Below are 13,544 nucleotides of genomic sequence, written 5' to 3' on the forward strand. Positions count from 1 at the left end.
ATTCTGACATATGATGAGTACATTGCCATGATTTCAGGTGCATAAAGTTGTAGAGTCATTTTCATGCCTATGCTGCACTGGCAGCTGTAACGTATGACTTGCATGCTTAGGTGTGTTTTGCAGCTGAATACCCATTTGTTAATTAGATGAGCATCTTGTAGTGAAATCTCAGTGTGACAGAGAACTAGCTTTTTAAAGACAGGACACTGTGGTTCACATGCCTTCACTGCCAGACTGACATTTTGCATTATATTCACATTTTAATCTGGACTTTGTGTTAAGTATAGTAATGGCCTATAGTTCTTCTTTACTGAGTTGTGATTGCATCAGAAGTTAAAATCATACTTATTTCTCCTGAATACAGATGTCTGTCAGTTTATACTCATGTGCATTGAACTGCATTACAAGAAGATAAAGCTATGTATACGTGTTTACGAGTAGAACAACTAGACAAGTACATTTTGTATTTGAAGGTCATGATATATTATTTTAAGAATTTGCTATAATACTTAGTATGCTTACAGAAATATGATACTTTACTGACAGGTACCACTGGTAGTCTTTTGTAGCCATTAGGATGTTCTGACGTTGCCATCTCTCTCTCTCTCTCTCTCTCTATATATATATATATATATATATATATATATATATATATACACACACACACACACAAACACACACACACGCACTTTCAAGCTTGCAAAGTCAGAATGCATCAGAATTGGTATGTTCTTATGACACTTGAACTAAAAGTAATGCTCTTTCCTATGGAATAGTAATATTTTCTCTAATTTTATGTTATAGCAACATATGCATATTTTGGATGCTCCAAGAAGCATGCACATATTTGAGATTATCTTTATAAAAGCTCTTCAGCTGTACAAACCAAATTGAAACTAAAGATTATCAAGTGGTCCTGACCAGAACATTTCATAAGGGTATCTTGGAATTGTGTAGAGAAATTCTCATTTGATGTTAGGGCGAGATTTAGAACAGAATTAATCAACAAGGTGAAACAGTCAGCTGAAAACAAATGTGTAGCTTTCAGTTCTCTTCAGACTAAAATAAACAAAAAGCTACCAAAAACATAAATCAGTCCTTTTGGAGTTATTTCAGCTCTAAAAGGAATGTTCTTATATAAAAGTAATCTTTTCATTCTCTGTATATGTTGAGGCATAACATATTATGTTAAAAAATAATTTTTTGCAGTAAAAATTCAAGCTACATCTTCTCCTGTGTCCTGTTTGGGAGTAGGAGCCCAATCCAGTGGCATTTTTTAGATAATTATGCCATTAACTTTGCTTGAATATTTCGTGTATAAATGGTGAATCCGTCACAAAGAGCTAAAAATAGCCTATATAAACAATATTCTGAAGACAGATCTTTTGAAAATATTCAGTAGTTAAGCAGTTAAATGTGACATCAGCAGTTTCTGTTGTATCTACTATGAATGCAGTTTTGTGCACATAGGTTCATAGGCTGGTACTAGGCTATCTGCCCTAGGGCCTATACAAGTCTAGCCATAACAATTCCCTGGCTATTTCTTCCCACACTATTTACTTCCCTGGACCCATGTCTAGCAGGGAGACTGACGTGATCCCCAGGGTGAATTTCCTTTCTCCCATTCAATCGTCAAGGTTCCTTTTGAAGAGGACCAAAGAGGCGCTCTGCTTGACATGTATGGGCAGTCTATTCCAGAGCCTGGAATATATATTAAGTCTTTAGTTTTCTATGATTCAAATGGAGTTGTACAGATATAAAGGAGTATTCAACAAGTTTTGCAAAGCAAGACATTTTTGTATGTTTTCTTTTTTTCTGTGCTCTGAGTTTCATTGCTTATTTGCAGTATTTGGGCAACTTTCAGCACGTTCATTCAATGCATTTCTATGAAGATTTCTCTGTACTGACAAATAGTTTTGCTGCCTCTTTAGAGAGTCTAAAATACAATTCTTGTCAGCTTCTGTTGCTTCTTCTTTGAGCCAAATCTTTATGTAGCTCATTTTTCTTATGGCTTCATTGTAGCTGCTCTTTGCTTTGCACTTATTTATTTTGTCCCTGATATCCCCATAGCAATTTGCATCTGAGACATTTTATAAATGAAATACAGTTTCCATTAACTTTTTCAGTTGCCTTTGTAAAGTGTGTTTTGTACAATTAATGCATGCTTCGGGGGGGGGGGGGGTTGTCACTGTTGTAGTTGTCAGGTTTTTACTTAGTGGAAATGGTTCCAGTACATCTGAATGAATCCACACTGATTGTAGCTTCAGCCAGAAAAAACAAACCAGTATGTGTGTGTGTGTGTGTGTGTGTGTGTGTGTGTGTGTGTGTGTGTGTGTGTGTGTGTGTGTGTATGTGTATGGATTGGTGGGAGTGGGGGTGGGGGGGTCACATCTTTCTCACTTATGTATACCAACTTCAGCATCGCGCATTGTCGAAGACTGAAAATCCCAGAAACTTGTAATCAGTAATGGCCCACTAATGTAATCAGTAATGGCCCACTAATGTAATCACTAATGGCACACTTATACAAACTGCATCGGCAATGATTCTCAATTAAAAAAAACCAATGAGTTGCAAGTCAGGGAACTATACCTGATGAGCTTAGACCTTGTCCGGTATACACCTGACCAAAGGTAAGAAAGCTGATGGATATTACAACCTCATATCATCAACGTTTATAATGTTGTAAGGAAACAGACTGATGTTGCTGACATCTTGTATTTATTTATTTTATTTATTTAAGTTTGATGACCGGGGAAGTCCACTGGGCCAAGAAGATCCCATTTTCAGTGGAGGCCCGGGGAGAAAAGCTCCACAATAATTGCAAGTTACATTTCACATGTTACAAAAGGACATAGTTCATACAACTAATTAAACATTTACAGATAAGCTCCATGATATTTTCAATTGGCTTGTCACAATGTTACAAAAATGAAAAGACATAATTCAATGCAGAAATGTCAACATTTACATAAAGTGTATATTTTTGTTATAAACTCAATTGTAGGTTTAACATTTCAAAATATATTTTATTATAAATGTAAATAGAACAAGAAGAACAAAATAAATGTATTGTTTCACACACTGACATACTCAGTCTTTTATGCTACATCCATATATGCTTCCAGGTTTTCAACATTGGACCTATTGACCTTGGTCCTTTGGCTTTGATTCTTCTGGCATTATGGATTATTTATCAGTGGTCTGTTTCAACTACTGTTCCCTGAATAAAAAGCCCATTAAGTAATCTGCCTCCTGGTATGTTCATTGTAGTTTATATAACAGTGTTTTATGTGTATATTATATTGACTGTCTTAACTGGTGGTCTGTAGCTTAATTTGCCTTGTGGCCCACATCAGCTTTAAAGGATCAGTTAGGACTGTTTTACCTATAAGGATAATAAGCACTAAGCAAGTAATCAAATAAATAAAATACCTCTTGATCAGGCAGAGCACCAGTGAGAAGGAAATACGTATGCTTCCTAATGGTGGAATGAATGCCACTATACATATGAGAAATACGTATGTTTCTTAATGGTGGAATAAATGTCACTATACATATGTCGTATTGAAATCCTACACCACCTTAACCTATTCCCTTTATGCATTGCAGGTCTAACTTGGGAGAACAGGTTAGATGTGGCATCTGATCCTGGATTAACAGACACATTTATGTCTTAATGTTATGTCACCCTGAAAAGCTAGTATTTTACATCCATGAGCTTCCTAGTACATTTTGCTCGAGTAGCTGGTGGAAGATTAAGCAATATAAATGCACAACTCTTATCAAACATTATCAATATAACAAAATAATTGATTTGCATTGGAGATATGAAGTTAATAGATTATATGAACAATAAGAGTCCAGGACCCTAGCCATCAGGAACTCCTACTCGTAGTGTACTTCTATAGGGGTTACCTTGTGAATTTTGACCTTAAGGGTGGAGGTTACCTAGTGAATTTTGAAAGTATATAAGTTCTATTGTTAAGTTAATTTATTGTCTTGTGACAGGCTGTCTTGAAGATGCCAAATAACTGCAGCTGATTTTTGAAAAGTAAGAGATTTAAAGCATCAGAGGTCTTTTTCTAGGTAGACAAAAACTGCTTTGGTTCATGTATCTTTGTCTATTGTGGTGATAAGGGAAGGATTTATTATGAGTATCAGTGCACTGGTTATTAAGGTATAGGAGATTTTTTGAAAATAAAGATAAAAGTTATTTAAATGTATAGATCTAGATCACGAAAAGTCAAGTGTAATGTTCTTCAGAACTTGTTGAGGAAATGTGTGATTCATTATGCCTGGCATTAGTCTGGCAGTTAACACAAAAGACTAAGACTCTGAGCTGCTGTTATTGAGCTGTTGCCTGTTAGGGGTACTGGGCAGAGCTGTAGCTAGCTCATTTAGAACCCAGTGCAGTTCCCCAGTTTGGTGACCCTCAACTCTAAGTTGACGAGAAAACAAAAAAAAAAAGCAATCTCAGATTCACACAAATGTAAGAAATTGCTTCCTACAGTTGGAATACCACTCACAAAGTGCTTCAGCCCTGACCACAGTTAGAGTACTGACATTAATTTCTAAATGCCAGTACTATAATACCATGCCTTCGTTAACAGCCAATCATGTCCCCTTGCACCTTGTGCTTTGGGCAGCCGCCCTCTTTGCCTGACCTTAGCTATGCTTCTTGTACATGGTTTGACTCTTTCTTTCTCCATTTGCCTACTGTGGAACTCTGAGCAAGTCACTTAGCCAGAAAGTGCTCTTGGGTAACTCCTGAAAAGGGGCACTTTGTCCAGTGGGCTTACCTGGTTAACAAGTAGATTAAAAATACAGTAAAAATGGTATCACCAACTAAATTTGTAGCAGCTCAGGATCATGCATATTATTCTGAGAAAGTTAATGTAATATTTCATTTGGGTATATGAAAATAAGCACACACAACTTAAGCTTGTGCCTTTTTTTCTCTTCATGTGCACCACCAGTTGGCTGCTGTGTTCATATTATGCCCTGGCAAGAAAAGGAACCTGGAGCTGTCACTGCATGATGGGCCATCATTTAGGAAACCATGACAGATGATTCAAGGTGTTTTGCATTTTTCAGCAAAGGGGACATGCAATGGGCTATCTGTGAGGGTTATTCACTCTTCTTCAAGGAATGTAGCCATCAAGCAGCTCCAACCACTGACTCCAAAGAATAGAAGGTATTTTCCTTATTTTCCACCGGGGAAAACGCACGTTTCCTGTAAGCCCCAAGTAAACACAGTCCACCTCACACCTGGAAGAGATGAACAGGCCATTATCTTTTATTCATATTCATCTGTACCTGTCTCCTCCAGTGCTGGGTCAGCTAATCGAAGCCCAGTTGCCTGAGTCACAGTCAAAGCTCTGTCAAGCTGGTGCACTGAACCAAGCTAAGGGGGAAACTAGGTGTGAAACAGACTGGGCTATAGTAGAACAAGGCCAATGATAATGGATTCCTCTTGTAGGAAAGGTTACTAGTCATCCAAAGGAGTTAGTGTTTAGAAAGATAGTCACTCTGCATATTTTTTATTTGTGGTGTAGGTGTGTCAGTGGCTGCATGGGTAGTTGAAGTCACTAAATATGATTGTGTTATGCTTTACAATCAAGAACTCTAATTTATTGAGGTATATACCATGGGCAGTGAGAGATATAGAAGCGACTCTGTAGCTTGGAATGATTATATGTTAAAATGGACTTGTTTATTTGGCACTAGGCTATCCAGAAGTTTATTTATTTATTTATTTGACATTTGTTAACCGGGTTAGTCCATCTGAGCCAATGGCCCATTTTCAGTGGAAACCCAAGGAGAAAAGCTCCAGCAGTATTTGCTTGTCTTTTCAGCTTTTCCCGGTTAGGGGTCGCCACAGCGGAACTCCAATCCGCTAATGATTGGCAGTAGATTTTGATGGTGCTGAGTTGACAGCACAATGCCCAACCTTCAGCGAAGGCACACCCATTCACGCATGTATTTCGGAGGCCACTCGACTATGGGGAGGACATGCAGACTCCACACAGAAGGCACTCCAGCCGAGAATCGAATAGGAGAACCTCTTGCTGTGAGGCAACAATGCTACTGCTGTACCACCACAGTATACAGAAAAGCTCCAGCAATACAAACATAAAAAGATAACATAGTAGGCAATATACAAAATTCAAGAAAAGCAGCAATACAACATAAGCAAAAATTACATATGCAGTAATTAGGTGAAACAAATAACTGTAATAAAAATAAAACAAAATGAAGTAAATACAAGTAGTACATTTAAGTATTTACAATAATGACATATCTTTCCCAAGTAGCATAATGTAGTATTATCTGGTGAGCAGATTAGTCATTGAATTATTAGACGTGGACAGGTAGTGAAAAGAAACAGAAAAATAAAAAGAAAGAAAAAGAAAGTTTAAAATTATCTTGCTAGATTAGCTATGAAGTAATGAGATTTTTGGATAAATACTGATGGACCTCCCCATGTGGATATACCTCTCTTCCTCACCAGAGGATCTGAAGGAATGATTACTGCTCAACTAAGTTAAAGGTGGCATGTTTTTACTATGTTGAAAACATGCTTCATTAACTTCAACAGATGAGTACATTTTTAAGGGTCAGGAATGCTTTAAAATACATTACCATGGCAAATATTTATTCCTTCTGCATAATCTGTCCTGTTTCATGACCTAATGTTTGATTCTTTTTGTCTTCCTGTATCTTCCACATAAAATTTTTGTATTTTCTGTAGCAGGTACTTTGTTTTCTAGAGTTATCTGTATAACATCTGGAGTTGTGAGATGTATCAGAGATTGTTCAGTATGTCAACACTGAAAGCACTGTAGTCAGAATGTTGTTATTCTTGGAAGTGGTCGCAAGAAGAAGATCATCCATGTGTATGACGAACTGACTATCACTGTCACTTGATCATGGTGCAGCAGCAATGATTGATCTGTATTGCCAAGGTCATTGTAGCAGTGCCTGTAGAGCAGTGAAATGACATACTATAAGCATTTACAGACCCACACATACAGCCACATGGGAGTCCAGTTAAGATATAACAGCATGTGATAATGCATAGGTTCATAAGTATATGTTAGACTAACGACAATCAGGGTCTTTATAAACCTAACCATGCAATCCAACCCAGATGTGTCCCTAAATACCATGGGTGTTTATTAGGAGGGGATATATTTGTGAAGAAGTTGCTAACGGTTATGTGAGTTTGTGTGTTAATTTGAGTAGTTACTGTCTGCCTCTCTCTCTATCAGGGACATGGGGGTCAGGTCTGTGGTGAATTTCCAATTTCCCATTGGTCAAGGTTGCACTTAAATAAGGTTAGGGATGGGATCTGCATCACATGGATGGGGAGCTGTTCCAGACCATGGGGATCTTCTGATATACATATCTATCTTGCCAACATGTTCTATTTATGTTGCAAGCAAAATTTAAAACTTTGGATCTAGTGGTTCTGATCATCTTTATTTTGTGAATGTGCAAAAACTGCATCAGAACTAGATCCAGAATGCCTTGTGTGCCAGGCATATATTGCCTCTAAGTAACTTGTGGGAGACTAAGCATACAGATAGAGCTTTAAGGCCATCCATACAGGACAGTGTGTTCATACCCTGGATTCTTCTGGTAAGGAACCTTTGTGGGGTTCTAGCTTTTGCATTATGTCTTCTCAGACACATGCTGAAGGGGACATTATGCTATATGATGGGTCAGATAGATAAAAGTCCAAATAAAGTAACAATGTGACTTCCTTGGACCTGGTTTCCATGCCCTTACTTATAATCTGGGCAACATAGAATAGTAATTTTCTTACTAACGTGACCTTATGTTGATCAAAAGCTAGATTACTGTCTACATATATTCCCAGACCCTTGACTACAGGGTCAGCTCCTAGCCTGGGTGGCTATTCGCCCAAAGGGCTATAGTGCATTTCTTGGCATGTTGTTTTAATCTGTGACTTTTGTATCAGTAATTTGAATGTGTTAGATCCTCTTGTAAGATATTTGTGTTGTGGTGGAAATCTATGATAGTCTCCAATTTGCAATCATCTGCTGAACTGGCTGAAAGAGTATATGTGTTATTTCTAATTTACTGAGCAGGGTAGAGCCCTGATTTCAATGGACTGAATATTGGTTGATGGAAACGGCTTCAGGTGAACTTGTCTTTTCTGTTGAAGCGCAGTGACCTTGGGATTACTTACGTTAAGTAGCAGGGCACAGCAAATGTGGCATAACTAAAGAATATTGGACCCATTTACTCTTTTTCTATACATGTCAAAATAAAATGACAGCAGTGGAATTTGACAGCTGTCACAGTATTTGACATCTATCAATGGTTTGTTTATAGGGTACCAAGCAAAAAACTACAACACTATATAGCAGGTGATTATAATTCATATTTTTCTTATTAATTCCATTTGTAAGGGAGGTTACTTAAACCCCCCACTCAACATCTTTAAAACATGTATTTGTAGGAGGATAAGGGTGGCAACTGTTACCGGCATCAACACCCCCTTTCCCCCCCCAATTTGTACATTGGGTTGGGGTATCATAGCAAGAGTCAATGGTCACCTAGCAGTGATGTTCACATTGTCTGGTGACATCCTAATTTACAAAAGGAAATAATACTAAATTATCTGGGTGTCTGTCTTTCTGTGTGCCTGTTTATCTACCTATCTCTGTATCTATCTCTGTATCTATCTATCTATCTATCTATCTATCTATCTATCTATCTATCTATCTATCTATCTATCTATCTATCTCTCTCTCTCTCTATCATCCTGTCTTCACATCTAACTACTTACATGTCTACCTCTCTATCTGTCCACCTATCTTCCTAAGTAAAGTAATGCCGGACTGCATCTGTTTACAAAGACATTGTACTTGTACTATTATGTTTAGAAGTAAATTGTAATACAACTACTTTTTGTGGGAGGATTGTATTTTAGGTAAAGGGGGTTGCTGTATGAACCTGGACTATTTTTTATAGGGATTTTGTCAAATTCACTATAAATATGTTAAAATACACCATTAAAAGATTAAAAAATCTATTACTGAGCAAGAATCAGCTCTGTCTGTTCATGAAACCTCACTCACTTTAAAGGAGAAAAAAAGTGTTTGGTTACTGACTAACTCTAAATCCTGCGTAACGATGATATTGTGATTCTGGATCAGGCCTTGTACTGGATCCTGAGTTCTTCACAATAACCCAGAATGCAGCCACTTGTCTGTGAGTATTGAGGGTTCCAACCAATTCGTAAAACAGTAGGTATCATGGGACTTTCATAATTTAGTCATCTTTTGCTTTGTTGATATGGAAAAGGCCTATGACTCTGGTACCTTAGCATATACTGTGGGAGATTTTGTGGGAATGTTTACTTGGATCAGCACTGCATCTTATCCAATCCCAGTACCAATACAATGAGAGCCATGTCTACGTTGTCCACATTGTTAGTATTAAATCATATCAAGCATGGTGGTTTGTGAGCTCTCCTAAATGTGTACCTTCTCATCTCTCTTGTTAATGATTTTCACTGACAGTATAATGGGATGATGTCAATGTTTGAAGGACACCCAGTCTGGGGACCTTGAGATTTATCTTCTTTGTTTTCTGATGCTGCTGCTGTTCTTTTGGGTTGATTTGACCGTGACCTCTAACATACACTGAAGGGATTCACTGCAGACTACTAATAGGATTGAGTAAGAATGAACACCTCCAAATATTTATCCAGAGTATTCTCCTGCAAAAGTGCAGCTTGCTATCAACAGGTATGCCATAGCTACTTGTTAGTGAAGCAGTTCTAGCCCCTCGGGGTCTTGTGCACAGTAGGTGGTAAAGGGACACATGAGACTGACACATGCATTGGGTCAGAGGCTGCATCGTGTAATTGCTGAACTTGGTTTAACATCTCATCCATAGAAGCAACCCCCCATGGAGCTGCTGCTGCACTGCAGTGCCTGGTGTGGAAATAGAAACCACAGCCTTTTGCACCAAAAAGAGTATGCTATCTGTTGCACAGCTGACATTATTGCTTCTTTGGGTTAAAAGTAACCTACTGAGCTGGTTTGGCCATGATTTAAGACTGTTAGCTTGATGGGTGCTTCTAAGATTGTTTTGCTCATAGGTGATTGGGAGGAAGCCCAGAAATATATCTATTATATGGTGGAAAACATGTATCACTCTGTTGGCCTAGAAGTCCTTTGAGATCTCCCACTATAAGATGGCATCTGAGACTGAAGAAAATTATTTTATTATGTTATGCTTAACTTTGATTTGTTATGACTCTCATCAAGAAAAGTAGCTGGACATGAAAGGCTAAAGGCATGTCAACAATTGTTTTGCAAATGAGTGTACATTATGACCCAAGGTACAAGGCAATACTCTTGAAATAATAAAGTACTATAAACACTGATTTATGTATTCAGAGCAATGTACAGTCTTCTGTATTTTGTGACATCTGGTGCAATTCAGAGTTTGTATTGTTCAGCATGCATGTGAGATACCCAGTGCAGTGGATAGCTCACATCGGATACGCTGACACATGTTGTCCTCTAAAATGTCATGTTCAAATGTATTTCAGTGCTTATTTTGTAAGCACTCTGCAAAACTAAGACTAAAGCATTTTGAAAATCAGATAAGACAGAAAACAATGTAAACTATAATCATATGTTCTGTCAACAGGTAACAGTCTTACCAATTCAAAAATCATTACTTTTGGAAAATTGAGTAACATATGGCAAAAAGCATATCATATTAGGACACAGAAAGAAGGTTACATTTTGTTATTCTCACAAGGCTGCACGGGCAATATAGCATAGATCATCCACTAGTTTTATTGTTATTTTATCTGTTTTTTGTGTGTGTGTGTGTGTGTGTGTGTGTGTGTGTGTGTGTGTGTGTGTGTGTGTTGGAGAGGGATACAGAGTGCCTAGGGAATCTGCAAATGGAAAGAACATTCAGGCAGCCACAAATGTAGAGACTAATTTAACCTAGCAACCCTGGAGCATTGATGTTTAAATTATACCCAGCTGTAACCAGTGAGAACCATGCTGTCTGATCTTTCCATGCCTTCCTGGTCTACTATCATTACCTGCATATTAGAAAAACATCCTGGTGTATTGTATATGTTTTAATATATTGTTAAACAAAGTATAATGTTTGCAGTACTACTGCACTTTAAAAGTTGATTGTTTTATTCCAATTGTCAGCTTAATTGCTTAATTGGCCGATTATCTTGTGTATTTATACAGTGTGGCCACACTTGCATTTTATCCTTGAAAAAGCCTGGAATTGTCCAGGCGAAAGCGCTTGGTTCACTTTTGGATTATTCTTCTGGTCTTCACTTTGCTAATAAAAGATTTGCGGTGGAACTACCTGGTTTGTCATTCCTTCACCAGCTGAGGAAGAAATTTGTTCTGTTTGGTTCGGTACTTAATTTGTACTGGTTGGCTTGGTATTCTACTAGTACTGGAGGATTTTTACAGATATTTTTGCTGTGCACGAACGGATTCCAGTTACCTTTTGTTGTTTTTGGTTCAGGCTTGGTGAGTTGTTCCAGTTCCTGTTTTCTCCAGATTATTTCCGCTTCGTTGGTTTGTGCTGTTATGGCGGAAGAACCACCGGCCACGGACCTTTTAAATACACCCCATATTTTAAGGGATGACAGTGACGATACACCGGTTACTCGTTCTGAGTTTAACCAGGTGTTAGCGTTACTCTCCAGCATCAACAGAGCACTTACGGGGCAATTGAACCCCGATGTTCCGGACTCTCCTTTTTTTCCAGGAAACCAACAACAGGCAATACCGCTTCAACAGAGATCCCGTACGGCGCAGGAGCCGAATGGCACCGCTAGTACAAGCTGCTTTTTAAAAACTGGGACAGCATTTTCACATGAAGAGAATTGTAATAGCAGGGCACCGAATGGTGGAGCTATGGATAATTTGTTCAACTTTAAGAAATGGACTGAACTCCAACCGGAGTTCAAAAAAGGTACTGTTCACCATAACACGCAGCAGTTGGACTTAGACTTTGACTCTTTCACTAACAAGTTATATTCGTATAAGAATTGCCAACTTGAGATCAGTTATTTAAAGGAATGTATCAATGTAAAAAGAGTGCCGAAAGGCCTCAGATGTTATAAATTTCCAAATAACGCTACTGTTGGTTCAGTTTTACATACACAACTACTTGAACTTTTCAACCAAACTGGTTTGGAAATGTTAGATTTAATGGTGAAGGATTATCAGAATAAATGTAATTAATTTTTGGATGAGCTTACTGTTTTAAATGATAATATTGTACAGCACAAGAATTTCCTTAGGCATAAGAAGAAATACGATGAAGTGTTTTCTGAAGTGGATCAACACTGCCAGAAAGTAATTGATAGAAAAATTAAAAAGCTAGACAGAGACCTTATAGAATATAGAGAAGGGAGAGCTTACCCTTCGGGGTTGAAACACACTCAAGTTGCAGAAACCCATGAGGTTGAATATGAGAAAAGAACAGGGGGTCAAAATACTAGAAATGTACAGAATTCTGAACCTGTAAGAAGAAGTGAAAGGTTAGCGCAGAAAGGGAATAATAATTCTCCACAGGGTTTTCACTTCCCCCAGGGCAGACCGATGGGGAGGAATTTGAATGCCCCCTACCAGCAAGTTTGGGGGAGGGCACGCAATTAAATATAGTTACTAGCAATGATGACATAGTTTCTAGCAATGATGCTCTTTTGAGTCCTACCCCAAATACCAACTGTAGTGTAATTTCTTCAAACAATTTTAACATTTACAACTACACTGATTTGGAGATTACCCCGGTCTATTTTGAATTGTTTACAAAAGGACTAAATTACGTTCCAGCCAGACCTGCTTATATTCCCAAATTATTGATTGAATTAAAATTGTTTGTTAGAAATCTTAACCTATCTCTGTTCTTTAAGGGACATGACACTGTAAACAACAGTATCACTAGGTCCAGTCTTTTTAACCCACCCCTACATCCGAGTTTAAAAATATTTGAAGAACTCATTGAAAACACACTGAGAAATAATTTGTCAAGTAGACAGGACCCTTCATTTAATTTTAACACACACTTGGTAGAAGTTATGAATCTGTTAAGAGAGCAAAAAATTAGGGTCATGAAACCGGACAAAGGTGGTGGCATGGTTCTTATGACGGCCCTTGATTATGACATTGCAATGCATGACATTCTACAGGATTCCAACACATACGAGCAGGCCTCTATCAATGAATTAAATGTTGCTCAAGCTAACATCAAATACATCTTGAATGACCATTTGCTTCAAGGTGTGTTTAATGAAGAACTATTTAATTATTTGAATGTTTCACATCCTAAAACTCCTATATTATTTGGCATACCTAAGGTTCACAAGGGAATTATTCCTTTGAAATTCAAGCCAATTGTTGCCGGAGCTAATAGCATCACTGAACCTTTAGGTAAATTTGTTGAACACAGTATTAAATCTTTAGTTTCTAAGCTCCCTAGTGTTTGCAAAGACTCTTGGGAAT

This window comes from Protopterus annectens, chromosome 4.part0 (genome assembly GCF_019279795.1).
Source record: "Protopterus annectens isolate FY-2018-M chromosome 4.part0, PAN1.0, whole genome shotgun sequence".
In the NCBI taxonomy this organism is placed as follows: Eukaryota; Metazoa; Chordata; order Ceratodontiformes; family Protopteridae; genus Protopterus; species Protopterus annectens.